The following is a 26,987-nucleotide window of genomic DNA, read 5'->3' on the forward strand; positions in this document are numbered from 1 at the left end:
GCTGTACGCCGGACACTTTGTTGATCCTTTGCTTGTTGATTCAGCGAAACTTTTTTAGCGTATGCTCGCTCTTGGATATGCGATACTTTTTCCCGACTTTGTATATGTCAACGTTAGGCCTTCTGATGTATACAGAACGCTTACTTAAAACCGTTTTACAAGATAAGTTTCCACAAAAAATGTGCAATAACTACGTTTAGCTTTATCCCCATGTACAATATTTTCATTGACATCCTAATCGGGTAAATATAAAATTACTTAATGATTTTCCCACAAGTTCGCGAATAATTTTTTTTTTCGTGGCGAATTTTACATCATTTTTAAACGAAACTACTGGAAAGCTGGTAAAGAGCGATCGAAAATTCCAGAGAATGCATTATTAATTGATACATGGTTAATTTCGCTGCAGACGTAGATTCTGAACAATAAGATGCAAATAAACTCTCAAAATTACTAATTTTATCGGCAGACTCGCATAAGGTCAAAACGATCCATGACATGCACTGTTAAAAATATTAACAAAATACCTGCACATTTACTATGTAAGATCATAGTAAACGTACAAATTACAAAACTTCGTATTTAATCAATCCCCCGTTAAATCCCCTTAAAATAAATCCTGCCAAGAAGCTCTGTATAAACATCTTCGCAACTTGACTGTTTCAAACATCGAAGAATAAATAATTCTGTCAACCAATGAAATAAGCATGTATATTCAAAATGGCGCGTCTCTGCACAGGTGAGGCGTGTCATTATTTCGCATTTGATAATTCTCCGATTAAATCATCATAAAATAAACCCTCTCAAAAAGCCCTGTACAAACACCTTCAGAATTTGGCTGTTTAAAATATAAAGAAATAATTCCGTAAACTAATGAAAATATTATGAATACTTACTGCGAATTTCAAAGTGAGGTAAGTTTACCAGTGGCTGAACACTTAAGACGACGTTCATATTCAGATCAAGATTAAGCACATAAAGACCGATATGAGGTACCGATGACTTGAATCAACGTACAAACCAGAATTTCTAGCTTCCAAAACACATGTTATATATATGTAAATATTGAGTAATTTATTATTTATGCTGCGAAAACGATGGACAAGCCGAATGTACCAGTGTTCGAAAAGCCATTATTCATGGAACGCTTAAGGTGAAGTGAAACACGTCGAGGAACTTGATCGACGTCGATAAAGAAGATTTTTCTATACACCTACATTGCCGACGTTCGTTTTTATATTGACAGCTGTGTCGAATTATATCGGATATTGTACTAAATAGCATACTCCACCTGTCGTTTTCGTACAATAATTATAAAGAAATCGAAGTAAAACTCCAGAAATTCTCTGGATTCATGCTTTCTGGGGCCCTAATTGACTGCAGAGGGACCCCTTGCGCCACCTGTGATTTCCAGGTCAATTAAATTTTCACTCCGAGACCTCGTATTACCACCGTTTTGGCATTGAAGCGCATACAACACTTTTTTTGCCCTTATCCCGTTCAAATGCGAGTTTATCGATTACCAGAGTGTTCTAAATTGTCGTAAAATTGTCCTGACCCTTTCGATTCTCATATCAGAGCCTTCGATAATTGTATATTGATTGAAATATGAGAGCTCGACACCATTTTGGGTCTGGTCTGGGCTGAGTTAAAAAATTTTGTTAAAAGATCCAAATTTTGAATGTGTCAGGACAATTCTTAGATGATCAGGGGTGACGTGTTAAAGTTTCGGACAGTTTGGTCTAATACCCTTAAAAAAAAGTGTTGTATTCGAATCGACTGATTTGAAGGGGCTTTCACTTCACCTTAATAAAAGGACATATTTAAGGTGGCGTTCGGCAACTGGGACGTGTTCGACCACTGGTACACTTGCCTTAAACGTACATCGTAACTATTTGAAAGTACGTAGACAGATCATGTACACTTTATACATGAAATTTATGACACGTGTCACGAAATTAATGTCCCGGATTCGAAGAAAACCTCTGCAGAGAGAATGTGATAAGGTAATGGTACACTATTTTGAACCGTGCAACCTTAGGAACGCCCGAGGAAATGTTTGGAGAGCTGTGACGTCACGGTGGAACACTTAATACGATAACGTTCGAACTGAAAATAAATAATCGAGCAATCATACGGAAGGGAACGAGGCGTGGAGGTGTCAGGTAAACATTGATGTTTGGGTGGGCGGGCACGCCGATACGACTATTCGAATCTGCTATGGGCCTTCGCAGCGAAAACGACGGGCAGGGCGTTGGTCACCGAGTCCACGAAACAGAGAACGAGTTGTTTGTCATTGTTGTTTAGGCATCGGGGCATAATCGAACCGGAGAACCTGGCGGTCTCACAGACATAACAACGGCAGCTACAAGTCCTCCCAGCCTGCCTCCCGTTCTTCCGCCCCCTCCAGGCTTTCGTCTCGCACCTTTCCTTCGCCCCTTTGCGGTCGCCATTTTGCGACGCGGTCAAGGCATCCTCTTTATGCGATCGCTGCCCTCTTCTTGACCCCAGAGGAAACCATTCTCCGAGAAACAATTATCGGACCCTCGGCGGAACAAGTATGGGTGCCTATTCTCTTTGATGTGCAACGAAAGTCCTTCATTGGGACAGTTTCAACGCAACCGCGTTTGTGGATTTAAGGAAACGGTATCGGATACTTTCTGAAATGATCATCTAATTCTTGTGTAAAATAAGATTCCTAACACATTCGCGACCGGCAAATTTTATCCGTTTCAAATACTGAGTACGGGCGAAAATAATGAAATTCTGAAACTGATTGCCGCAAACTTGTATCGTGTATCGTTACGGACGTGATTCACGTCAGCGGCAATCAGGAATAGAACTTGAAGAGAAGTGAATACACGTCAGCGGTCGCGAATGTGTTAAGATTAAGTGAAATTCCCCCTCAAATCAGTCGATTCGAATACAACACTTTTTTTTAAGGGTATTGGACCAAACTGTACGCAACTTTGACACGTGACTCGTGATCATCTAAGAATTGTCCTGGCACATTCAACATTTAGATTTTTCAAAAACATTTTTTAACTTAGCCCAGACTAGAACCAAAATGGCGCCGAGCTCTCGTATTTCAATCAATATACAATTATCGAAGGTTCTGATATGAGAATCGAAAGGGTCAGGGCAATTTTACGACAATTTAGAACACTCTGGTAATCGATAAACTCGCATTTGAGCGGGATAAAGGAGAAAAGTGTCTTACGAGCTTTCATGCTAAAACGATGGGAATAGGAGGTTTCGGAGTGAAAATTTCATTGACCTGGAAATTACAGATGGCGCGGGGGGTTCCTCTGCAGTCATTTAGGACCGCAGAAAGCATGAATCCAGAGGATTTCTGGAGTTTTACTTCGATTTCTTTATAATTATTGTACGAAAACGACAGGTGGAGTATGCCATTTAGTACAATATCCGATATAATTCGACACAGCTGTCAATATAAAAACGAATGTCCGCAACGTAGGTATTTAGAGAAATCTTCTTTATCGACGTCGATCAAGTTCCTCGACGTGTTTAACTTCACCTTAAGAATGCGCCCTGCAGGTAAAAAAAATCGAAGGTTGCTCTGAAATGGTGGAATCTGAGAGTATTAAATATAGTCGGATTAATTAATGTATATCGCAGGTCTCGAGAGTAGAGGTCGGTTATTTTTTCAGAAGTCTGCAATCTACATTTATAGACAATTGAACGTTTCATGTTCGGAATGTATGTAATGGTGGTCTTTGTCAACGATACGGAGCCGTAAATGGTAGAAGTCGTGGAGGTGACAAAAATCAAAGCTGGGTTGCTTTCAATAGGTGTAATCTGAAAGTATTGGATATAGTCAGGTTAATCAATGTATATTGAAGGTTCTGGAGAGCAGAGGTCAGTTGTTCTTTCAGAAGTCTGCAATCTACATTTATCGACAATTGGACGTTTCGCATTCGAAATGTCTGTAATCGTGGTCTTTGTCAACGATAAGGAGCCCTAGACTGTATAAATCGCGGAGATGAGAAAAATTTGAACTATGCGGTTTCGAAATATTTCGAAATGAGAGTACTTTAAGGTGACGTAAAAATGACATCCAAGGAGACAATCGTTTATAAAACTTTTCTTCGTGTTAAGTATACCGAATCGGATGAAATTATACTCCGGGAATGTGGAGGCCCTAAGGGAGGTATCGGGCCCCATAATATTCCATTTCTATTAAAAAATCACAAAATTCTTTATAAAAGGATTTGAAAATGAAATTTCATGAGTGTTAGGACCTTCTTCAGACCCTTCGTAATCATCTGCTAAATTTCTGAACGACTCGGTACCTACGTTGTAAAGTTTGAAACGATTCGATACACCCAGTTCGAATAAAAATTGTAAGAACAATTGATCTCCTGTGCCAGTTTCACATTCCCTTAAAGGTGGTACCCCTAACCTACGTGTCTCGAACTATAAGGGTCACTTTTTCTTTTTGAGAAGTCTGTAATCATCATTACCAACGGCTGGAAAGCTTCATTACGAATGGCATATTTATTCAGACATTTCGCATTGGAAATGTCGCTAATGGTGGCCAATTATTGCGTCTTCGTCAACGCTTTGGAGCCCTGAATCGCGATGTAGGAATCAACGGGTCGATCGAAGCACTCGAGCACGAAGTCCCGTCTCTCGACCAGTCGTCCTGGCCGAAGAAATCTAATAAATCCGGTTATCTTTTTATCTAAGTTGGCGTGACTCTCCGCGGAAGATATGAACTTCTGGCTGCGGGGGGTTGCGATGGCTGTAGGTGGTCGGCTCATGGCGAAGGTGGTCGACGTGGACAGGGGTGGCGATGGTCATTTGTGGGACCGACTGACTCTTGGGGGACGAAATGTCTCCCGCGATCCCTTGACCAGATACCGGACACGCTACCCCTTCGAGGTTCTTCGACGGTGATGTCCACCACGACACGCGACTGACGCCGAAGATATTGAGATTCTCTTGGGGGTGTACAAATCCCGGACAATTTTTTCTATCCGCCAGTTGTTGACTTATGGTGTTATGAACGGGTCATTCTATACCCTAGCAGCACAAAATATTTGTCCTATATTTTCTGTATATTTAACGAATATCATACATTTTGTAAATATTTACCAGACATTTGAAATATTTGCCAAACGTTTACTTTANAAAACGTCAAAATATATATAAAATTATTCTTCAAACTGGGCGCACCGAATCATTTGAAACTTCAGCACGTGATTATGGAGACCTTAAGGAAGAACAAGGTACTCATGAAATTTAATTAAAAAAAAAAATGTGTCTTCGGTTCGAGTCTGGGATAAATAAAAAAATGTCACCTTCGTATTGACGCGCTGACGTTTCAAATGATTCGGTGCCCCCGGTTTGGAGAAAAGTTTTATAAACATTTTCACGTTTTGATAGCTGTGGAATGACCTTTTCATAACACCTCACGTTTCACAATTACGACTCCGGGGTATTAAAAAAAAGAGAAAAAAACTGATTTCTGCCAGATAGGCTGATTATGCTTGTACACGAACAAAAATGATTCATATCAAATGATGTTATGCTGCTACTTCACAACTTGCATATTAATTATACGGCAAATATAAAGATGGTTGCATTAAAAGTGGAGTTTGAGGGGTCTCGATTATGAAATTTTTCTTCGAATTGGGTGCTCAATTTTAAGACGTGAATGTGCAGGCTTTAAGGGAGGTCCTTCCACTCGTGGAATTTTATTTTTCAAATTTGTTTATACACATTTTTTAATTTTTTATATAGAATTAAATTCCATGGGTCTCTGAACCTACCTTAGGGCTTTCATATTTGGTGCACCTGTTTGAAGGAAAGTTTCATGAACGCCTTAAATTCTCTTAATTAGAATTTGTTGATACACACTTAATCAAGAAAATCATTTGTTAGAAATCGATCGTTTGGAAATGGCATCAAAGTATCCTAAAGAGTTCCAGAAGAGTTCCATTATGCACGCAGATACGGCGTTAATTCATTCCCAGAAATTTCTCCTTCGAAAATTTCCACCCCTGATACGCAATGGAAGCGTGACCAGCGCGATCGACTTGTACGCAGAGTATGCGTATAGGTGGAGGACACGCAAGAGCCTTTACTTGCGATGTCGTGTCTCCCGAGTAACTGCCCTTCGTCCATCCGTCTGGCCCCCCTTAACCTTTAGCTGCATTAATACGTTCATTTTCTCCTCCACCTGGCCCATGATTCCCAGACTACTGGGTTAACTTAGGACGACTGAATTAAATCACCGATAAAAAACTAACGGGTACTAACGAGTTTTTCGATAAACATTAGCGAAAACGCAGAGACAAACTCTTTCGCAACTTTCATTCATGCTTAAATTTACGAAGATATACATAAATGAATAAATAAACCAACTTTTACAATTAATAAATTCAATGGTAATCAGTGTATAAGAATTATTCGAGTTTATTGAAGTGAAATAATTATTCTATGAATTAGTAAAATATTTTTCTGGCTCAATGAAATTGTTTACTCAGGACGTTTTCTACTTTTGCCCACTCACTTTTGTCAAGATCGAAAACTATTGATCTCAGTTTCGTGCATTGTTGCAGATATGCAACCTTGAGAACGGCCCGGTACCAGGTCAAAACGTTAAGCATCATGCACAAGCTCCAAGGAAAGTATGGAAATTGATTGCAAGGCCGCTAATTGAATACCTTCGTTCTTCTGCGAGCAATCACGAGGGAAAAGAATAATTTCGCACACGTACCGATAGTACCAGGACGCACTGATCAATTCTTCACTTTCCCTTGGACTCAAAGCATTTATTTTAAATTTTACATGGACATTTCAAAGTGCGTAATGGGCCGTTTTCACGAAAATACAGGGAGGTGGTTCGAATGCACGTATCGCATAAATGCAGGAAGACCGTATATCGTCGCAGGTATGATAAGACCAGGTACACATTTGACGTTAGAAATAATTTCCCTTACCCATTGATTATACAGGGATGCCCTGATCAATTCTTCATTTTCCTTGGTACTCAAAGTATTTCTTTTAAATTTTACATGGACATTTCAAAGTGCGTAATGGGCCGTTTTCACGAAAATACAGGGAGGTGCTTCGAATGCACGTATCGTATAAATGCAGGAAGACTGTATACCGTAGTAGGTATGATAAGACCAGGTACACATTTGACGTTAGAAATAATTTCCCATACCCATTGATTATACAGGGATGCCCTGATCAATTCTTCATTTTCCTTGGTACTCAAAGTATTTCTTTTAAATTTTACATGAACATTTCAAAGTGCGTGATGAGCCGTTTTCACGAAAATACAGGGAGGTGCTTCTAATGCACGCATCGCATAAATGCAGGAAGACCGTATACCGTAGTAGGTATGATAAGACCAGGTACACACTTGACGTGAGTACTTTGAGCAGGAGTACGAACGGTATCACACGAGACACGGCAACGCAGACTCTGGACGTGCCACCGAGATCACTCCTCGAGATATCGCCAACTCATATTTATGGCTACCGAGATTTTGCGTTATTAGAGCCATTTACCGTTTTCGCCCTATAATACCGCCGGGGTCTCCCCGAGCGAGTATAAAGGCGCCGCAAAAAGAGCGGACTATCGCCGCTCGGCCTCCCGACCGATCGGTGAAAATACGAGTCACCTCGACGTCGACGTCGACGTCGACGAGGGGTTACCGCACTACCGATTACCACCGCCTCAACGACCGATCTGCACGGGCTTTCGCCCCCAGGGGCGATCACGAAAATCTCGCGAATTCGCCTCGCTTTATTGCCGCTTTGTGCCCCCGATAACGCTGATTAGGCTCGATGCAGCCTGTCCGGAACCGCGATAGCAATTCGGAATTCGGTTCGTTCCAATTTTTCGGTTTCACTGCTCGGGAAAAAAAGAATCAGGAGAATCGCAATTGCGGTAATCGTAACCATTTTGGGACAACCTGAGTAGGCGGTTGCATTAACCAACGTAACGTAATAAAACTCGATCTCTGCTTTCAGGGTATATCGTGAAAAATCTGGTGTTAAATCAGCTCATCCATTTTTAAATAAATTTCTAATCTTGTAACGACATCTTGTAATTTTCTAAAATTCTCTAGGAAAGTGAACATACTTAAGTATTCAATTTATGTTATAGGTTTATAAAACATTTGAAGAATATGTTATAAAATTAGTGTAACGTGTCAAAATAAAATTTCCCGAAAAATGTTATCAAATAACATTTTTTTTTTTAATCAGGGTAGGCTCCATGCAACTTATCCAGAACCGCGATGGCTATCCGGAATTCGGTTCGTTCCATTTTAATTTTTTGTTCTTATTGTGACTTGACCCTTGTTTTCTTTTTCTAGGGTACATTGCGCAGAAATTGTTGCTGAATCAGCCTAATTTATTCGTCGAATGAAGCGACGTCGACGACTCATGGCCAAACTTGAGACGAACACGAGCACTCTGTTAATAAATAATCGAATCGTTCTTTAAACTCCGATTAGGTCATATTGACCCTCTATGTAGGCTACAAGACACGCATTATAATGTGCTTACATGTAACTGCGTCAACGCGGAATACCTCACAATGACCCAGCTAATGATAGGACGTTATGGCTCTAGAAAACTGACCGGTTATTAACTGCCTTAAACGCGCTGTGAATGTTTGCTTTCTGTTTTGCCTGGTTTCTTAATATCTGCCGAGACACGTTTGATTACTCTCGGTTTGCCTTTTAAACATCTAAGAACCCTAAAAAATGTGTTAACCGGCGTCGCAAAATTCCGCACATTGCCATTACATTATTCCGATTCGACGTCGTAAAGGCGCCATTTTCAAATTTCGTCGAGACATGTTTAATTACTTCCCTTTTGCCATTTGAACGTCTAGGAACCCTAAAAAATGTTTTATCAGACGTTGCGAAATTCCACACATTGCCATTGCGTTATTCCGATTCGACGTCGTAAAGACGCCATTTTCAAATTTCGTCGAGACATGTTTAATTACTCCCCTTCTGCCTTTAAAACATCTAGTAATCCTAAAAAATTGTTCAACTGGCGTCGCGAAATCCACACATTGTCCGTACATTATTACAATTCTACGTCGTAAAGACGCCACTTTTAAATTTCGTCTAACATAAAACATTAATTATTGGTTCCTATGAAACTTCTAGCTGGATATGTATTGTTAACATAGGAAGGGTAATAGAAAACAGAATTTTAATTCACCGAAAACTTTAATTATGGAGATATACATGCTATAGAGTGTCTTTAATGAATAAAATGTGTTTATTCATCGTGTCCCTCGTACTCGGATGTATTCTATTTTCCACGCGACGACAAATACTTGCGTACCGTGTCTCGGTCATTAGACTCATTTTTCGCAGAAACGATGAGACTAGTTCAAACACATTTATCGAGCAGCGGCCTTCGATTAGGTTACTGGGCCGTAAACTATGAGACCAAACAAGGGTGGCATCCCTCGGACTAAACTGTTCGATCACGTGCCATCTTTTCCTCGTTACCCAGTAAGTGTACGACGCTGCTGTAATTACGGCTCGATTGGCTCTTCGTTTCTGTTCTATGAGAAACGTTGTAGAATCGATACGAATGGGAACAGAAGACACAACTTCTCGAAATGATCAAATTTGTGTTTCCCACGTTCCGAAACAGTGATAAAAGTCAAGACTAACATGTGTAATTATAAGAAACTCTACATGTAAATAACGTACCCGTTAAGTTTACACAGAATATGAAGTACATTTTTATTCTTCCGTTTTTTTTATCATCGATGATCAGATAAAATCCCCCTTTTCAATAATACATATTACTTATCCACCTTTACTAAAGCGCTGTTTTCGTGCGTATGTGCGTCACGGAACAAAGGTCACCTTTTTTCGGCGGGTTCCGGTTCGTATTTTGAAAATCGCTGATATATGTCCCCCCTAAATCGGGGTTGAGGGTGTCAAAAGTTTCATCAGATTTCGAATTCGAGCCCTCCTGTTCGACTTACAGCGAAGGGGTCGAAGTGCTTACTTTTTGAAAACCACCGCGGGCAATGGGGGGTAATTTTCTAGTATTTTTATTATTCTATTCCCTTCCTCATTGATGAACAAATTGGGACTCGGATATATCGGCGATAGAATTCCCTCTCTTAAATATTAATTGCATTTTTATTTTACTGTTCCTTTTCTCATTGACGGCCTAACTCAGGTATATCGCCAATAAAATCCCCCTCTTAAATATTAAATATTAATAATTTTATTAATATTCTTATTCATCTGCTCCCTTCCTCATCGATAAACACATCAGGACTCAGGTATAACGGCGGTAAGATTATCCCTCCGTCTCTGCCCCACTCTTCCATCGTTCCCTCGCAATTATTTCCCGGGGCACTCGTGTTCCTTAATAATTACATCAATTTCGGGCATGTCTCGTCAACATCTACCCCTTGCGCCTTGAGTTAAACCGTTTGGAACAGGTCCCTCGCAGGTCCTCTCCTCCCTAAGCTCGACGGTGCCTCGACATTTCCGAGTCTCCAAAGCGAAGCATTGTTCCGCCTCGCTCCGCTTCTCTTCCCGTTTGCCGGAGTCCTTATCCGGAGACTCGGTCTCCGAAGGCAGGAGCCGGAGGTTCGTTACGTGGCCGAAGAGGTGGGCTGCCAGGAGGTCGCGGGGAGGTGGGCTGGTTGGTTAGTGGATGGGGTTTTTGGAGGTGGAACGGGGCGGTAGAATCCGGGAGTCGTGTCTCGCAGGGTTGTGTCGGCAGGAGCTCTATCGATTCTCAACCAGACACCATCCTCCGGTGTACTTAAACCTATCCCGCCCGGGAACTACTTCCGGTCGCGTAGCAGGATACGACAAGGACATAGGGTAAAGTACGGATAGATGCTCCGTTTTCCAGATCTTTAAAACAAATTAACTTTTAGCGACCTGACGTCCCTGCTTGCATAACCCCTCCCCCCGACACTTCATTTTCGACGCAACCCCTACGAAGTATTCCCCTGCGTAGGGTTGATCGCTTAAAAAAATCAGTGCATCAGATTTGCCAGTTAAGTTTTTCTCACCTCGTAGCAACTGCTGTAAAAGTAGAAAACTAACAAGTAAATTAACATATTTACCTCATTTCTACATCATCGATATAAGAATTGAAGACCTTCAGCGGTTTCCTAATCTCACTTTGTAACGTTTATTTTGATATATACGAAGGCATCTTTCCGCACCTGAAAGGATAGATGCCCTAGTTTAAGGTCCAGATAGTCGCCTATAAAGAATAGATGCCTAAACTATCACTTTTTAGGTACGGATAGATGCCTTTTGGAGATTATTTCATTTTGTAGTTTTTTTTTTTTAGTTTTGTTGTATTCAACGCGGAATATTTAACGATATTCACTCGAACAAGGAAGGTATCTCAGATCGATCTCTCCGATTTGATTTCTTTTATAATATGTTATAGTAGACTAAAAACTTAGCGACACGTATTTCTTTTTTATCTGCCATTAAACACTTTAAGGGGGTGAAACCACCATCTAAAGTAAGGCTTGTCAAGGGGCGATTTAACAGTTTCACCCTCCAGAACATCATATTTTTTAACCAATTCACCTGGAAAAGCTTAACGAGAAATGAAAAATATAATTTTCTCAATTAAATAAAAAAAAATTAAGGGTATTTGCTTTCGTTTCCAAACAATTCCATGTCCATATCATACCGATATATTTTATCTTCATCTTCATCAAATCGAGACCTTTTTTTATTTTTCATCAATTATAATAACTATTCATCCTGGATAAATAATTGTAGAGTATAATGAAGATAAAATATAACGGTATGATATGGACATGGAATTGTTTGGAAACGAAAGCAAATACTTTCGTTTCCACCGACTATAGACCGACTTTAGAAGCATATGTTAAAAACGTAGGCGTCTATCCGGACTTTACCCTATGTGAAAGGTAGAAGATCGAATCCAGGAGATATTCATAAAATTCGGGCACTTTTAATGCATGACTTTGCAGAGATCACAAATCTGAAGTCACGAATATGAGCTGGTACGCATTTATTATCAACTTATAATTATCTAAAATTCGTAAATTTATTGTGAATTTACAATTTTATAGCATTTATAAGTTGATTGTGTACTTCCAATTATCTAAAATTCATAAATTTATTATCAACTTACAATTTTTTTAAGTTAATAAATTTATAACGAATGTATTAACGAATATTATAACTTTTTAAAATTCATAAATGTATCGTGAACTTACGATTTTTTCGAAATTTTATGAGTTTCTGGATAAATTCATGATTTCTATAACATATTGAAATTTTTTGAAATTTCGTTCAAAAATGAATACACATGTGGTCTGAATGCGTATCGTGTCCTACGTTTCATTCGACACTGTTAGAAAATTACAGTATTTTGTTCATCAGCTTACTAATACAGTATTAAGATTAATTCCCTCTACAACGTTACCCCATAGCCTTGATATCCTGAATTTCATTGTCTCTCAAAATCTTCTCCATTTTATTAATTTAAATACAAGACGTGTAAAGCATTTAGATACAAGAGAAACCTAAATCCGCGGAATAATTCCCAGCGCTAAGATAAAATAACTAATAACGTCCCAGACACTTGAAGCAGGAATTCACGATACTCCCTTCCCATTTTCGACTCGAACGAGGGGCACGAAATGATGCATATCCCAGAGATCTCGCATGATCTCGGCCCCGATTCGATCTCGGGGCAAGTCGAGCTAATAAGTGCCGAAATACCGCAATACCGGGGGTAATAAATCCATCAGGAGTTGATCAGGGGGTTGCTCTGCAACCCCCGCACGTAGAGTCCCGCGTGACCAAGCGGCCGTCATCTTGAGGGCGCGCGGCCTGATTCTTTATTGTTTCAATAAGCGGCGCGGTCCGGTCTTATTAGCGAAATAAACCTCTTTAACGGTCTGGGCGTGTGAAAATTTTCTCCCAGAAATGGTCTGGACTCGGTCTCGGGGGAGGATCGGGAATCGGAAGCGGCGAGGGAGGAGCAGGGGCGCGGGGGGACGCGAAGAGTCGGGGATTCTTGAAAGAGTTCTTTCAGAGGAGACGAAAGGGAGAATCGATAGGTTTTTTCCGAGGGTTTCCATGGAGACCGCGAAGCGAATCGGACTACGAGCGATAAGTGGTGGAGACGCGGCGTGGTAAGAGCATCGCCTCTTGCAAACCTAACCTCTTCACCGATCCGTTGCCTCCATAGAAGTATCGCCGAATGGCTCCCTTCAGGCTTGGCTTATCATCTAGATAAAGTGCCACTTTTCCGGCACTTCTCGAAGAGATGAATTTTCGCGGAGAAATTTTGGATTTATGCGTGATAAAATTCATATCGTGTAATTATCATTTTACGGATTGTTATCCTTTTCGAATTTGTGCTTTTTTTTGTGTTTATTCTTACCTTACCTATACCACCTGGGTGCCACGATAGTGCCACTCTTCCGACAGTTCTCGAGGAGATGAATTTTCACGGGGAAATTTTGGATTTATGCGTGATAAAATTCATATCCTGTAATTATCATTTTACGGATTTTTATCCTTTTCGAATTTATGCGTTTTTTGTGCTCATTCTTACCTTACCTATATTGTCTGGGTGCCACGATAGTGCCACTCTTCCGACAGTTCTCGAGGAGATGAATTTTCACGGGGAAATTTTCGATTTTTGCGCGATAAAATTCTTATTCTGTAATTATCGTTATCCGGATTTTTATCTTTTCGAATATATGTATTCTTTATGCTCTCCTTGCCTTACCTATATCATCAGAATATAATGTCACTTTTCCGGCACTTCCCAAGAAATGAATTTTTGCGGAACAATTTTGAATTTATGCATGACTAAATTCTTATCTCGTATACAAGAAATTATCATTTTATGAATTTCCAACTTTACGAATTTATGTATTTCTTGTGCTTCCCCTTATTATATTCAAACGTATTATGTTTTTACGGTTCTCATGGAAACCACGAAGCGAATAGTACATCCCGTGTCGATAGACGCGACCAATTCAACCAAAAAGACGAGTCAGCCCTTCGAGAACGAAATCGCGCAAATGGCCCGACTCCGAGACTTGCGAGTCTTTGTTTCGGCAGAACCAAAGATGGCGGCCGAGGTATCCCTACTTCTGCGAAGTGCAGCTCCACGTCCGAAGGTAGCGAAGCGAGATGGAAGCCGAAAGGACCACCTGTCCTCCCACTCCCTCTCCCACGGACCCTCCCCACGTGCCCCTTGGTTTTATCTCCGATCCTGAGTCTCCCTCCTCGCGAACGCCTAAGGTAGGAAGGAATCGGCGGCCATCTTGTCGATCGCTTTTCTCGTCTTTTACGAGGGGCCACCTCCTACCGCCGATGAAACGATCTAACCCCCACCACGAAGTATTTATAAAAATACAGCCTTTGACTTATACTTATTCCATATTATTTAAAATTAATCCCGAATAAAATTTTTTTAAATAAAAATTAAAAAAGTAAAAAGTTAAAATAAATAGAAAAAGAACTAAAAACGTTAAAATTTTAAAAATAATATAGAAAAATCACAACCACGCAATTTATCCACTAAATTCAGCGCAAACAATTCTTCCAGAAATTGCACTTCCTTCATTTCGCGTTGAATCTACTTCTTCATTTCATTTTCGACTTTCATGAAGGGCTCACCTCCTATCGCATCCAAAACCAATGCATTCCCATCCGCGATTTATTCCCAGCAAGGTAACTGTACCAGTAGCCGAATGCTTAAGACACCGTTCAGATTCAGATCAAGATTAACCACATAAAGACCGATATGAGGTAGTGATGACTTGAATCAACGTAAAAAACAGAATTTCTAGTCTCCAAAACACATGCTATATATATGTAAATATTGAGTAATTTATTATATATGCTGCGAAGACGAAGGAAAAGTCGAATGTACCAGTGTTCGAACAGCCATTATTCATGGAATGTTTAATAAAAGGAAATATTTAAAGTGGAGTTCTGCAACTGGGACATGTTCGACCACTGGTACACTTACCTTGACCTCCAACCTACAATTACTCCGTTCGAATTCTTAAACACTAATTGCCTTTCATAAATTAATGATCACATAATTTGCCCTCAAGATTACATTTCTACCATTTACCCTCCACTCATCGACTATAGATCCACAGATCTCATGGCACACCTTAATATTCATTAACGATTGATAAGATTATAAAGTAAAAGCTCACGCAGGGCAAAGAATGCGATTATAATCCGCTTCGTCCGCCGTCCGCAAGATGGCGCGTCGTCCGCGACCCCACGAGGAGCAATCTAATGTCGCCGAGTTATTTTCGGAAGCCTTAATTTAATTCCCGTCGCGCACCGCGCGAGGTACAGCGGGGGGAGTGGGGGGAGGGGCGGGGGAGTGGAACAGCGAGAGGCGGTTGGATCTTTTCTTTCCGGCGGGTGAGTCGCTCAAGTTCGTCTTTTTGCGTCACGATCGCGGTCCCTCGACCTGTCCCTGGGACGTCGGGGAGTCCACGATGGTCCCTCCGCGAATCGTAAAACGCCTTCGAAGCCGCGGCCGAGCGGAACGGCGCGGCTCGCCCTTTCTCTCAGTCACTCTCTCTCGGGTTCGCTGAGGGGGATTGAGCGCGAGGACTCAGGATGAAGTCTTGTAATTCATCTAGTCCTCTAACGTGCAGTGAAACCCCCCTCAGATCCGCCGATTCGAGTAAAATACTTTTTTTTAAAGCGTGTGGGACCAAATTGCCTGAAACTTCGACACATGATTGGCGAACACTTAAGAATTGTTCCGACACTTTCTAACTTTGGATTTTTGCAAAAAAAACATCTTTGACTTAGACTGGACCAGAATCAAAATGGCGATGGATTTGGAAAAGTAGATATCGGGAAGGTCTTCTGACCTTTTAAGAAATTGTTCAGTTTTTCTTAACGGAAGATATTCAGTTAAGAAAATAAATAACTGTAGAGCTAAATTTCAAGGTAAAACACTTCATATTTAAGAAGAATTCTGTACTTAAGGATAACCTCTCATTTGGAAAACTTTTACATCCGGTGTGCCAGAGCACTGGAAATAAGCTGCATAAATGAGAAAACTGAACTTCGGTGATGATAAAACCTCCCCAAATAATCCAGATCACCGGGGTAAACATTAGATAAGAGGTTAAGGAAAGGGTAAAAAACAACGTCCCTCCCGAGAGTCTCTCCAATTTATTAATAATTCCATTATTTAATACAATAATTGACCACCTTCACCCTTCCGCCCCGCTGACAGCCCGTTGAACCTTCGCTCCCAGTTACTTCGCATATTCGCATCATATGCAACGAGTACAACGCCCTATTCCGCAACAGAGCCGACAGGAAGTCGATGATAACGCCACGGCGCAGAGTTCCCGGGGCGACGTGGACTTTGAATTCGCTGTAGTCGAGCGCTGGGATGGGCGTGTAACGAGCGCGCCTTACGGAGAGGCCCTTACGTGCGCACGCACACACGGGTGCGCGGTCCTCGCGTGCACGCATACGCGCGAGTGTCACGCGGAGCGTCGCTTTGCGTTACCCAGGAGTCAGTGACACCTCGCATTGTCGTTGGCGGTAGCGGCTCGGCGGTAGCGGTGGTGGGGGGCGGCGGCGGCTGCGGTTTCTGGTAGCCATGGCAACCACCTCCCCTCTCCCGGCGCAGGGTCCAACCTCCCCTGGCCACCTCCTCGCGGTCCCTTCCCTCCCCGCGCCTGCATCAACCCGCATCTACCCGCCGCCCACGATTGTCATGCCGTCTCTCTCGCTCTCACTCTCGACGCGATGGATGTCACTCGCACCCCCCCCCTCTCCCTCCAACCAACCGAGAAGTGGCCACTGTTGCCAAGTCTGTCCTCCGCGGATCGAGGATGCATAAGCCGCCGCGCGGGACCCGGTGTATGAATAGATCCATGACCGCCGAGTCGAGCGGTCGCTCTTGGCAAGCTCTTTCTCTCTCTTTCTCTCTCCCCGCCGTGTCTCCGCGTAATGGCGCGGGGCCATTACCAGGGCCGGTTATAGCTGAGCGTATGACAGGATGTATGACTAACAGTTACCGTTATTCTGGGAGACAGCGGCTGCCGACGCCGAGGATGTGGCTGCTGTGAGGCGACTCCGCGCTGCGCCGAAATTCATTGTCCCCTTCTGTGAACTGAGACATTTTTGCCTCGCTTGTGAAGATATTTTTAGGGAATTACTTGAAGTGAGAAATTGGAAACTAGGGGAAAATCGTAGCGGCTGGGGAGATAATTGATATGTACACTCAGAAAAAAATTCATTGGACCGAAGAAATATTTTGATAATTCAAAGAATAATTATTTGATTCTATTCGAATAAATTCCAATAATTTCAAAGAAATATTGCGTCGAATTTACTCGAATTTATTTGAGTTAAGTTCTTTTAATTTTTTTCTTAACTACGAAATAAATGGTCCCTGGGGAGCGTTTGGGAACTTCAACGCTACAGTTTGATGTAATAATTTTTGTATTGGAATAAAATGGCCTTGATATCATGGTAGGAAGTAACTAGCTGCGTACTAATTCCTTGTTTGATATGAGTTGCAGAATCTCGTGAAAACGTGGCGTGAGTATAATTATCATTTTCAATTACATAATGGAATTTACTGTATAACGATTTCAGAGAACCTGAAGTTCAGGGCGTGACCCGGTGTAAACTCGGCGGTTATCTTGCCCCGTTATCTTTTGCATACACACCTGACATCTTTAACCAGGTATAAGTATTCCATCCGAGTGAGCCACTGATAAATGCTGATACTGTACTTATCGCACGGTGAACGACTACCGGCTGTTACCGTTCGCCACCTCCACCTTACACCTTCCGTACCTTTATTCCTGTAACGATAGGATTGGAACCGTCGATGTGAAATCAGCTGCATTCTACATATATCACTAGTTCGATACTTCAATCACCCTCGCATGTATGTAATTAAATTGTTATAATAACACTAAAGTGAAGTAAAGCCAATCGATTCAAATAAGACACTTATTTGAAGGACTTCCCATGCTAAGACCAAAACTCTTTTTCAAACTAGGTGTAAAGTTTCAAATTATTTGGCGCGCCGAGTTTAGAGAAAAGTTTTATAACACTTCAAGCGCTTATATATGTATTTGGCGCGAAACTCTACCGAGTTAATTGTATAAACACAAATGTCGGTAACGTGGGGCGCCTTTTCAGGTGGTTAATCAGTTACAACTTGTTTTTACCGCACAATTAAGGTGAAGTGAAACACGTCGAGGAACTCGATCAACGTCGATAAAGATTTTTCTAAATACCTACGTTGCCGACGTTCGTTTTTATATTGACAGCTGGGTCGAATTATATTGGGTATTGTCCTAAATGGCATACTCCACCTGTCGTTTTCGTACAATAATTATAAAGAAATCGAAGTAAAACTCCAGAAATCCTCTAGATTCATGCTTTCTGGGGCCCTAATTGACTGCAGAGGGACCCCTCGCGCCATCTGTGATTTCCAGGTTAATTAAATTTTCACTCCGCGACCTCGTATTCCCATCGTTTTAGCATAGAAGCGCATAAGACACTTTTTTCGCCTTTATCCCGCTCAAGTGCGAGTTTATCGATTATCAAAGTTTTCTAAATTGTCGCAAAATTGTCCTGACCCTTTCGTTTCTCATATCAAAGCCTTCGATAATTGTATATGGATCGAAATATGAGAGCTGGACGCCATTTTGGTTCTGGTCTAGGCTGAGTTAAAAAAAATGTTTGGAAAAATCCAAATTTAGAATGTGTCAGAACAATTCTCAGATGATCACTAGTCATGTGTCAAAGTTGCGGACAGTTTGGTGCAATACCCTTAAAATAAGTGTTGTATTCGAATCGACTGATTTAAGGGGGGGGGGGGGGGGTTTCACTTCACCTTAAATTTTTAGGCGGGTTTCAATAGCGCAGCCGAGTCGGAGTCTGGATCGTCGTGAAGCCCCACCCGTTTATCTGTCCGCCATTTTGGAAACAAGAGCAGCCACAGGTCGCGCAGTCGCGAAGATGAGCGGAGATGCTCGCAGGGCGACCAACCGGGAGAGGATGCTCTTCCCTCGAGCCAATGGGGAGTCGTGGATGCCACTCGAGTTCATGGCTCGATGAGCGGCGCTCGAGGGAGACACGAATTGGACCAGAGAAGAGGACGGGTACCGGCCGCGAGAGGCGCGGGGCACGGTAGAAGACCCTCGGACCAATGGGCACTCGTCCCTGGGTGACAGTGATGTGCAGCGAGAGGAAGAGCCAGGGGAGGGAGAGATACGCCGAGAGGGAGGGACCATTCGAAGAGATAGCGCCTGATAGCTGCGCCAATAGCAGCGCCCGACTTTCCGTTGGTCGCGTCCGAGTACGACTCGAGTCACGATGGACGATATTTTTCGAGAAATTTGATACAGTTCGGTGCCAAGTACATATGAATGCGTATATGAGGAGACATTTTCATGCTAAATACATATAAATGCTTATATAAGGGTAGAGTTTTGTGCCAAGCACATATAAATGCGTATATAAGGATAGAGTTTTATACCAAAACCTATAAATCCGTATATAAGGATAAAGTTTCATGCTAAATGCATATAAATGCTTATGTAAGGATAGAGTTTTGTGCCAAGTATATATAAATGCGTATATAAGGATAAAGTTTCGTGCCAAATTCATATAAACGTATATTGTGCGGTATAGATGCGAAACCCTTACCGGTAATCATTATCTGTGAAGTTTAGTGTGACGCGTCAGATTGGACTGGAAATATTTTTTATCGTAAATTACTTGAATGAAACAATACATTGACCAGGTCCTATGCTTTAAAACAGTATTTTTATAATCTAGGGGTACCAATAATTTCTAATCGTATGTTTATTTGTCTGCAATGGGAAAAAAAATCATTGAAGCAAGGATATATGTCTTTGAATAGTACCGAAGAAATATTTTGTTAATTCTATGAATAATTATTTGACTCGAATAAATTGTCAGAATTCCGAATAAATGTTGCATCGAATTTTTGAATTATTCGAGTTTACTTGAGTAAAATTATTATTCATTGAAGTAAGAAAATATTTGGTTCAGTGGACACTTTTTTCTCAGTGCGTCTACTTTGTAACTTGAGATAAAATCAGAAGTTTTCAGGTTAGAGGTTAGAGGTTTCGGGGAAGATGCGCGCCTTATCAGTATTTTAATTCCAAAAACGGGAAAAAAACGAAAAGGGCCTGAGTAACCCCACGTATAAGTTCGTATTATTGTAAAACGTGGATTACTCGTTTAATAGATTACCTAGATGAGTCTGCGTTATTAACATATAACGACAGTGAAATTAGCGACGAATAAAATTACCGCCATGTTCACAGGGCTTGCGAGGCGCGGAAGTCACAGTCGACGTTTGATAAGCGTACGACTTTGAACCATCGATTAAAGCCACATTGGACGGCTATGCTGGACGGAATTTCTTTAATTAAGGTACGCAATACGTCATACACTGCACGGAAAAAAAAGACATTTCCACTTTTAGCAAAGGACAGCATTGCTGATAAAGCTTTCGCTCTTACCGCAGGAATAATCGCTCTGATTAGAAAAAATGCGTTGCAACGGCCAAAAAAGTATTCCCACTACTTAAACGAACGAGTGCTGGACAATTTGTTGTTGCCAGAAAAGAATACCGAAACTATGAATAGAGTTTGCCCTGCCCCAGGCAAGTAATCGTATTTCGTTGTCAATATAACAAAAATGTTCCCGGCCCATTTTCAAGTGTTCCCATTTTTTTGCAGCAAATTGTTTCGTCACGACTATGAATTTCTTTTCCGCGAGTGCGTTGGCGAGTGCACGCAATGTATATTCGATTTTTATTCATAATCTGGTCGGGCCTTTTTCCGGTAAATGCAAATGTTGTTACAGATTTGAAGACATGGCGCGGTATCAGAGGTGGGAGAAGAATGATTACGAGGGAAATATTCAAAGTGGAGGTGCGACGTATATATCCACAGTGATTTCAGATCAGGACATACTCGAGCAAGGGAGAGGGGACCGGAAAGGGTAAAAAACGCAGAATACGAGAGACGAGGATGATAAAGAAGCAGGAAAGCGACGCGAGCCGGAGAACTAACAATCGGTCTCGTAAAGCTAACGAGGCTAATTCATCAAAACTGTCCAACTGATATCCGGTTGATATACGACTGCAGGTCGCTCTCCCTAGATCGATTCCAGGGCGTGCAGGCTCCCGAGTGTCGCGACCATTAAATGTCATGTCAATAGAAATGACATTCTGCGATACGTCTTAATGGCCACGCGCCCGCAAGGACTATCTCCAATCTGAACCCGACGTAAAGATGTTGACAATGGCCGGAAGACGCTGAAAATCGATACTCAATAATCTCCTCACACCTCGATACCTTTGAAACGATAAAAAATGCCTTGCCCACATAAACGCGAAAACATCCAAGAAAATTTCACATAAACTGCCCTGAGAAAAATATAAATGTCATTGAGCCAAAGAAATATTTCTTTAGCGTAAAGAATCATTATTTGATTATAAATAGATAGACTCGAATGAACGGGATGCAACATTTATTCGGAATTGGGACAATTTATTAGAGTTTTAGTTAAGAGATTAAGTCAAACGGTTGAGTAAATTCTCTGAATTAACAAATTATGTCCTTGGGACCGTTCAAAGAAATATCCCTGAGGTTCAATGAATCTTTGTTTCTCAGCGCGGCAGCAAGATCCAAAATTCATCTCGATAACCGCGGAACGGTTCGTTCGTATACAGCAAAGTACAATTACTTCGATAGTATCCTATACATCCACATCTTATAAACCAACATTACAAATCTACAAGACAATTTCACGAGCCATCACCGCAGTATAATAGAATTTCAAATCTATCAAAAAATTCATATTAAACGCATCAATACAACTACAGGTTTACAGATCATATAAACACGTTCAACAGTATCCCCCCCCCCAAGTGGTCTCATCTCGCTAAAGAAATCTCTACGTCACATTTCCACGTCAGGTCGGCAAAGCCCGGCGCGTCCACCGCGAAATTTATGCATCCCCATATTTCCGGGCATACAGCTCGCGTCTTTCATCCCGGCACCGAGGTATACCGAGGATGAGGTCGGGGTCGCAGGTGGGGTCGGAAGACGCGGTGCGCGCGTCTCCTCCTCGGAGGATCAATAGAGACACGGAGACGAGACCTCCTCCTTCGCCCTCCCCGGCTGCGCCCAGCCTCCAGCGTCGGCGGCAGCGGCGAACCCCCAGCGCCCCGCCGCGCCGCGCCGGGATCCCAGCATCCGGCAGCCCAGCATCCTCCCTCCGGTACCGGCGCCGAGGGTGGCGGTCGCGGGGGTGGCGGTGGCTGAAGAGGCTTGGAATGCTCGCCGTGGAAGCGAGATCGCGAGACTCCATAGAATCCGGGAAAAATACGGAGGAGTGGGCTTAATGTTGCGTGGTCGGGAGATGCGAAGGGGTTGAGAGGGACGTGGGTCGCAGGGGGTGGAGTCCCCCCAGGAGTCGGAGTCGCGGGGTAATGTTGCGTGATGAGACGCCTCGCGGATTCATCGAGGAGAGGGGCGTAGAAGGGCGGTCGGGAGGGGGAGGAAGGAAGAAGGAACCACCAGGAAGGTCGGCGGGGGGAAAGGGGAGGGAGCGAAGGGGGAGGGAGGGAGAGAGTAAAACCACATCCAGGCTCTGCTCCAATTTTAAAGAGCACTTTTGTCGGACTCACCCTCTGCCTCTTTCTGCCTCCCTGTCTCTGCTCCCCCCCTCCCCCCAGCCGGTGTCACCGCCACTGCTCTTCCCCTCTCGCTTCTTTCTCCGCCTTTTCTCCCTCGCTCGCTCTTTCGTCCCTGTCTCTTGCCTCCTACCCCCCCCCCGGGTCTCGACCTCGGCGCGCCATCCTGCGTTTGCACCCTGGAAATCCGCCAAAGGGCGAAGGCAAGAAATCGGGATTTCCGGCTGGCGAGTTCCAGTGGGGACCTCGACTCTCGAACAGGGAAATGGGCGCGGATTGCGGAGAGTTTGGTCCGATGAGAGGGGGAAAGGATCGACTTCTTAGGGCGAAAGTAATGCACTCCGATGTCGATGAAGGATTTATTCCTGGCGGCTGGGAACGGGCGCAATGCCGAGTTAGGGTCGCCACACGGGGAAATATAAGAGCTTAAAAGTTACGGATGCCTATCTGTTGGAAACATCTGTTCTTGATATGGTTAAGAGCTGTCCCATTAAACAATTAATTCAGCTAACTTAACTTTCTCATATGTACAGGTAGCAGAACCATTTCTGTAAGAGCCATCTGTAAACGCAGCTGGAAATGGCTGTTAATATTGACAAGGATAAAACTGGCATATCTGAAGGATTATAAAATTGTAGGAGCAATAAAAAATGTCTGTTGATATTACAGATTCACTCTATTCAGGTTATCGTTTTCGGAAAGGTTAAACATATTGGGAAGCGTTGTGGATAAAATCTGAAGATTTCACAGATTGAATCTGTTAAATCTACAAATTTCTTCCGAGAAAGTACCATACGTAAACATGTTCATAAAACAGTCGAATATGCGTGCGAGCAGTTGCGCATCGGAAATGTCTTTCTTCTGTTGAATGATGCGATGCGATGCCTCGATCAGCCTCGATGCCAATAACTCTCGATTGCTGTTCAATTTTAGTATTTTCACATTAATTATTGCGTCCATAATATATAACTTCACGTTCAGGTAAATCAATCTCGTTGTACAAACTTCAACAAGAATATTACTTCATGTTTTTCAGGGAATTCTAAAGATCCTGACAAATCTTAACAAGATCCTATATACGTCAAAAATCCAAGGGAAGTATTCTTTACTAAATTTGAAAAAAAGTTGACTATTTCGTGAATGAAGAAATTTAAAGTCAAATGTTAGGCAACCTTTAAACTGTAACATTAAAGTGTTTATATCGGAGTTTCTCAAAATTCCTGATAATGATTTTATTGCCATACTTATATTCTATAGATATCCAGGATGACAAGACGGAAATCAAAAACTCCTTTATAACCATCGAAAAGATTGAATATGATTCTTTCTTGATTGTAAAGGAGTTTTAGATTTCTGTTCTGACATATGGGAGAATATCCCATTAAAAGAACGATTTAAGAATTTCAGGAGGTTTTAATATTAACATTTGAATACCGTGACACCTTACAAACGTATATCTTACTATTACAGAATGTTATTTGTAATTTTTACAAAAATTGCCTGTTACCCTCACAGATATTGTTCTGTTATTTTAACATGTATCAAGTTGTATTCGTTACTCATCCGCAATACTTCCGGAAGTTTATTCGTAACGCTTACAAATATTTTCTTGTAATCTCGACAAATAATAATCTGTAATCTTTACGGAATTGTGTAACAGAAGCTTGACTGTAACGCTAACAGAAATAATCTGCTGTCCCTATTACAACAGATAAAATCGTTTATTTTTTACAGATTTTTCTGTAAGTTTAACAATTTTTTTTTTCTCCATGTAGGATCGATTGGGGCCGGCGATGATGTTAGATTGAGGGTTTTAGAGTTGTCGCTGTTGAGGATTCTTCTGAGGGGTTGTCTTCGACGATTCATCTTGATTGATGAGATGAATCCGATCAAATCCATTTGAATCCTGAGAAGGATAAGGTGTGGGAATCAAGGCCATCAGGTGTCTAATTGTGGCGTGCAATATCTTTCTGGACATCTTAGCGCATTTAAGAATCTCTGTTGCTGTTGTAATTGTATCTGTAGGTGTTGTTATCAATGTACGCGGTGGTCCCAGGTGGTTACGTAACCTAGTACTAACCGAGCCAAACGTTTAACTTTCGGTAATCAGGAAATAACTATGGATGAGAAAATACAAGATCAAGAGCAACACTACCATGGTCTTGGTCTTGCACACTCGAGTCTTGGTCTTGCGATTCCGATCGGGATTTGGACTTCATCTTGACCTCCTACTTTTTACAAAACCAACACCAAGGACTCTAAGACATGGTATACTAATTTTCTAACGTATTCGCAAAGCATTTATAAAACCTGTCACAGATTCAGTACACAAGTGTATTAATCTTCCCACTTTCCCATTAATTTTTTAGCTGTAATAAATATATACACCGAGAAAGAAATGTCACCGAACCAGAGGGCCGTTCCTTTGAATAGTACCAAAGAGACATTTTCTTAATTCAAGGGACAGTTATTTCACTTAAACAAACTCGAATCGAATTCCTAGTAGCGTAGAATAATTTCTAAATATTTCTTTGTAATCTTTGCTAAATATCTCAAGCGACAGATTTTTAAAGATTTCTCGTAGATTTAATTCGAAGATATTTGAAATATTTCTTAAAAATCTCAATGACATATTTAGTTTCAATAATTTATAAACATATAGAGAAATTATATTTTTTAACTTATTAACATAATAAAAATACATTTTTTACTTCACGACTATTATCGGACACTTCATTTGGTATCAAAAAACACGAGAAATTTTTCTAATATTTTCGTTCCACTATTTCATTATGGGAGCAAAACGTGTGATTTTGATTTTAAATATTTTTAAAACGTTTATAATGTATTCGGCAGATAATATTTAAAAAATACTTGTATTAAAATGAAACGAAATGTTTTGTATATCTGGTAGAAAAATATTATGAAAACACATGGAGCTAATATTATATAAATATTATAGAGATAATATTCTAAAGTAAACGTTTTGCAAATATTTCAAATGTCTGCTAAATATTTACAAAATATACGATATTCGTTAAATATATAGAAAATATAGGACAAATATTTTATGCTACTAGGGACGCATCGTTCCTTTGGAATCGTGACAATTTCAGTCCATTCGAGTCGGATTTTTCGAATCTTGAAAATATTTCTTTGGTACCGTTCAAAGAAAATTCCTTTGGTTCAATGAATTCTTATTCTCATTGCACCGATTCGCTATTATGGCATTAAATTTATAATTCCGCTAATGTCTGTTAAATATTTACATAATATACGATATTCGTTAAATATATAGAAAATATAGGACAAATATTTTGTGCTACTAGGGACGCAACGTTCCTTCTGAATCGTGACAATTTCAGTCCATTCGAGTCGGATTCTTCGAATCTTGAAGATATTTTTTTAGTACCGTTCAAAGAAAATTCCCTTGGTTCAATGAATTCTTATTCCCAGTGCACCGATTCGCTATTATGGCATTGAATTTATAATTCCGCTAAATATTTACGTAATATACGATATTCGTTAAATATATAGAAAATATAGGACAAATATTTTGTGCTACTAGGGACGCAACGTTCCTTCGGAATCGTGACAATTTCAGTTCATCCGAGTCGGATTCTTCGAATTTTGAAGATATTTCTTTGGTATCGTTCAAAGAAAATTCCCTTGGTTAAACGAATTCTTATTCTCAGTGCACCAATTCGCTATTATGGCATTGAATTTATAATTCCACTAAATATTTACATAATATACGATATTCGTTAAATATATAGAAAATACAGGACAAATATTTTGTGCTACTAGGGACGCAACGTTCCTTCGGAATCGTGGCAATTTCAGTCCATTCGAGTCGAATTCTTCGAATCTTGAAGATATTTCTTTGCTACCGTTCAAAGAAAATTCGCTATTATGGTATTGAATTTATAATTCCGCAACACCCTTACGTACTAAAACACTATGAATTTTACGAATATCTCCAACAGTGGATTAAATTCGGCAACCTCGACCCGCGGAAGTAAGACGATAATAGGCGAAGTTTGTGGGCACTTTAATGTCAAAGAATAAGAGAAGGGGAGGGTAACAGAGAGAGAAGGAGACACAGGGCAGGAGACGAGGGTATTCCACAGGGTGGTTGTTTAGGGGAGGACGGGGAGGAAGGGGCTGTGATTAATTTGAATCAACGAATGGCTTCGAGGGTTTACAGACTGCCGCGGCGCGGCAGCCATCTAG

At 41.3% G+C, this 26,987-nt stretch overlaps 1 long non-coding RNA gene across 1 annotated transcript; it reads left to right on the forward strand.

Moving 5' to 3' along the window:
- The first annotated feature begins 17,661 nt into the window (after positions 1 to 17,661).
- LOC111673921 lies at positions 17,662 to 20,647 on the forward strand. Its single transcript, XR_002762165.1, has 3 exons — positions 17,662 to 17,954; positions 20,374 to 20,482; positions 20,577 to 20,647. It is a non-coding gene; the product is annotated as an uncharacterized LOC111673921 (long non-coding RNA).
- Positions 20,648 to 26,987: the final 6,340 nt, after the last annotated feature.

The sequence above is a fragment of the Orussus abietinus genome, unplaced genomic scaffold (genome assembly GCF_000612105.2).
Source record: "Orussus abietinus isolate OABI.00-Male unplaced genomic scaffold, Oabi_2.0 scaffold53, whole genome shotgun sequence".
Taxonomy (NCBI): Eukaryota; Metazoa; Arthropoda; class Insecta; order Hymenoptera; family Orussidae; genus Orussus; species Orussus abietinus.